Here is a 4,270-nt window from a genome sequence, read left to right on the forward strand (position 1 = left end):
GGGAAGTGGCAAGTTCACAGAGGAGCAGGCAGGTTTTCAAAGCCCCCGTGAGGAATGATCAAGGAGGGAGCTTCCATGCCAGCCCCTCCCAGGAAAGATGTAGGAGCAACAGAACAAGGCAGGCTGGTGGGTCCATCAGTCTGTCTGCTCTCTGTCTGTCTGTCTCTGCCTCTTCATTTGGCTTAATGAAATTGCCCTCCTTAATCTGAACAATGAAACTGTATTTGTTGACTATGGTCTATACACAGTCACTTGCTAAGCTTAAAAACGGGCAATTCTCCCCCCCCCCCAACCTGAACAATGACTTTAAAATGGCACATTCTGTGGACAGAGCCCTCCCCCAGGGGATAAGAAACAAGAAAAGCTCCTTTTCTTGTCCTCAGAAGTAGGAAGTTGAACTAAAAAAGTGTGTGTGGGGGGGGGGAGACCCTTAATGCCCAACCAGGGACTAGAACTGGCTGCAGAGGCCTTGCTTGAATTTATGGCGCTCACACAATTTCCTGAGAATGGAGACTCCCTTAGCAGCTGGCTTGAACCCCACTCGTGCCAGTAGGGCAGTCTTTGCTACTTTCTGGCAGCCGGATCAGGCTCTTCTCTGCTCTGAGATGAAGTGCAGTCATGCCATCCTCTGGTCAGTTCAGGCTCATATGGGACAAAACCAACATTTGCCACCCAGCCTCTGTTCAGCACTCAAGAGGCAATGTGCATGTCCCCATTTCAAAAAACCTGCAGTCGTTTCAGCTCTAGTTGCAACTAGTCAAACCAGAGCTCCTGAGCAGCCCAAACATCCTTCCTCCTGCTGTCCTCTTTCTCTGTGAACCCACACAGGTTTTATACTCCTGATTACAAATTAATCACATATGAACAGCTTCAGATCTGCCTAACAACCAGCTTAAAACCTCTCTTAAAGAAAAGTCACTTGTCCAATCATGACAGCCCTTTGCAGGAGTCAATGTGGTCCACCACAAAGGCAGGCCAAAAGCCAGCTGGGCCTTGTCCAGAGGCTGGCAAGGTCAGAGGCAGGACCGGCCCGTCCATGAGGCCAACTGAAACAGTCACTTCAGGCAGCCAATTGGTGTGGGGTGCCCAGCTCTGTCTGCCTAATAATAATAATAATAATAATAATAATAATAATAATAAAACTTTATTTTTATCCCGCCCTTCTCCCTAACGGGACCCAATCTGCCTACTTGTCTCCATTGCTCCTCTGGCTCTTTCCCTCCCTGGATGGAGGAGAAAGAGGGAGACAGAAAGGGAAAGGAAATGTGAGGTGCTCAGGCAGAGCATCGGGGAGAGAGGCTGGGCAGAGCCTGACACTTCATTGGCTAAGGGGGGGCAGTATTTGGCATACCTTCTTGGGTGGGTATAGCCAAACTTTTTGGCAGGAGGGCTGCATCATCTCTCTGACACTGTCGGGGGCCAGGAAAAAAAGAATTAATATACATTTCAAATGTATATAAATTTACATAAATGAATATATTGGAGATGGACCTTATATGAATGAAAGAAGGTCTTGCAGTAGTACAAGGCCCATAAAAGGCCTTGCACAAAGCAAGGCTGGCCTTTCCCTCACTGCCGCTACTGCATCACAGATGTGAAACAGCAAGCAGTGGAGGGAGCCCTTGTCAAACAGTTCCCCTCACACTGATAATAGTTGCATTCAGGCTCCAGCAAGCCTCCGGAGGGCCAGATGGGGAGTCCCCAAAGGCTGCAAGTGGCCCCCGGGCCGGGTTCAGGCACTAGGAGGTTGTGAGCCAGGCTTGGTTGCAGTCAGGTGGAAATGAGCCTTGTGAGTTTGCTGAGGATGTATTGGGGTGGGGGGGGGTGAGTAACTGGAGATGTCCTCAGTGTCCTTGGCTGGACCAAGTTGGGAGGCTGGAAGTCCCCTGGTGGTTGGGCTGGAGCCTCACCCGAGTCACACCAGAGGCAGAGCAACATCTTGCGTGGCTCTGTCCATATTGCTCAGACTTGCTAATGCAAGAAATGCGTCTGCTGCAGACCTGGAAAGAGTTACGCAGTGGCAGGATGAGGGCCTCTGCCGGTGCCTCGGATGTGGGCTTCTGCTGCCACCACCTTCCAGGGCTTCTGCTGGGTCGTGTGCTCAGCCATCCTCCTTGGGGGCAGAATTGGCTCCTCTCCTCTCTTGCTCAACAATGTTCATTCTGGTTCCACTAAATAATTCAGACAGTCGCAAATCGCACGGCATGAGAAGGCGATTAGGAATTAATAGGCACAAGACGGCGCTGTGCAGCCCGGCCTGCTCTGAAGTGAATGAGCGGAGGCGGAGCACTGGCAGCAGAGCGGAGTGTCTGAGCTGCAGCACGACTTCTGAAGCTGGGCTGCTTCCCCCCTTTCCAGTGCGAAAGCTCCCACTGGAGAGACTCACAGGGACCCGCTGCTGCATCCCGGTCTCTCTCAGGTGGGGGGGGGGGGTTTCGCTGAAGAATCCAGGCTGTTCAAATTGATGAAGGTTCCAGGCACGCAAATTAATACCCGCAACAAGGGCTGCTGCTCAGACAGATGCCCTCCAAGTGCCAGAACAGCCCATTCAACAGAACAGCAGCCAGTGAACTTCTGCAGAGGGGGAGCATCCCCGGTTTGCGTGCAGGTCTGACTCCCAAAGGATTCCTTCCTCAAGAGGACACTCTGCCTCTTCTCAGAAAGAAGCATTTCTCTTCCTCTCTCCTCCGTCCCCACCCGTTGGCCCAGTTCTTCCGAGCCCCTCTGCTTGAGGCAGAAGTGCACACCCCCCGCCTGCCACTCCTAGGCCATAGCAGAGAGGCGATTCCTTGCCAATCAGTTGGCCCCCCTCTTGGCCACCCACTGAGCTTGCCTGCTTTCAGCAGCTGCTTTGGCAGGCACTGCAGAGGGAGGACTTCAGCATCTTTCGTTTTGCTCCGAGCCTGTTGTGCTGGAAGCAAACACATCTCAAAATGTACAAAGCATTCAAACAAATGCTGCAAGCAGACCATTGCAGATGCCAAACAGATAAAGGCTGCAATCCTAACCACACTTTCCTGAGAGTAAGTCCCATTGAACAAAATAGGACTTACTTCTGAGTGGACCTGGTTAGGATTGTGCCCTAACACCCCCCAGCTCCCCCCCCCCCAAATACTGCTCCAGACAAGTAGTCTGCGAGACGCCTTCTCATGCACCCTGGCCTGACTTCCTGTGCCCTGCTTCCAGGACAACTGTTGGCCCTCAGTGGCCACCCCTCCTTTGACTGGTCTCCCCATTTATCCTGCAACCTGGCAATCTCCCCTGGCAGCTGCGCCATAAACATCCAAAGACAAAGGTGCAGCGCTGTCCTTCAGGGGCAAAAAAAAAAGCACCTGAGAAACAGGCCCATCCTTGTCTTGGCACCTGTTGCATGTGAATGAGCCAGACTGCCTGGTCACACTGCCTGGTGTGCTTTCCAATTATATCTTCCTCAGGCGCCAACCCCCTTCATGGTCTTCGTCTCTCCCTTATCGTAGTTTTTTTAAAAAAAGAGAGTTTGAGTCCTACAGTGTCCACTGGGGGTGGAGAGGCCTCCTTTCATTGGCAGGGCTTCCTCAGGTCTCCCTGACAGTACTGCTGGCTTCATCTCTACCTGCCAAGAAGAGAAGCCTGGAGGTCGGTTTTTGAAGGCTGTTTTCTGGAGCATCACAGCATCCAAGTCTTGCAGACTGCAAAGAAATAGGAGGAGGTGTCACCCCCCCCCCATGCATGTCCATTGTGGGGGGAGCTGCAGGTGCAGTGGAGCCGGCACAATCGGCTTCTGCCAAAAGACAAACGCTTTGGTGTCTAAGGAGCCCTGAGATGTCTTGTCCTGGTTACAGCTGCACCCATGTGGACATAAGAACATAAGAACAGCCCCACTGGATCAGGACCTAGCAGGATGGAGCAGGAGGAAAGCAGCACCTGGCCAGAACTGCCTGGGAGAGATCACAGCAGGTGGATGGACAGCGGGCCCATGGAGAAGCAGAGCAGGGCCAGGAATCCCACCTCACCAGTTTCTTTCCAGGAGTGTGACGCTGATGCTGTCTGCTGAGCCCACTGAAAGCTGCTTCCAGAGTTCCATTTATTTTGGTTGAAAGCTTTGGAGAGGCCAGGAGAGAAAACGGCTCCGTGTGCATTTTTATGTAGGGAGGCTGGGAGTTGTAAGTACAATTCCCCAGCGGGCCTGACTTAACAGAATAGGTTATGAGAAGGAACGCAGACATGAGGCCCACGGGGAGGGAGACATGGATTGGCAGTGACAGGCTCTTCAGCAGAGGAGGAAGCGCAT

This window comes from Tiliqua scincoides, chromosome 12 (genome assembly GCF_035046505.1).
Source record: "Tiliqua scincoides isolate rTilSci1 chromosome 12, rTilSci1.hap2, whole genome shotgun sequence".
Lineage (NCBI taxonomy): Eukaryota > Metazoa > Chordata > Lepidosauria > Squamata > Scincidae > Tiliqua > Tiliqua scincoides.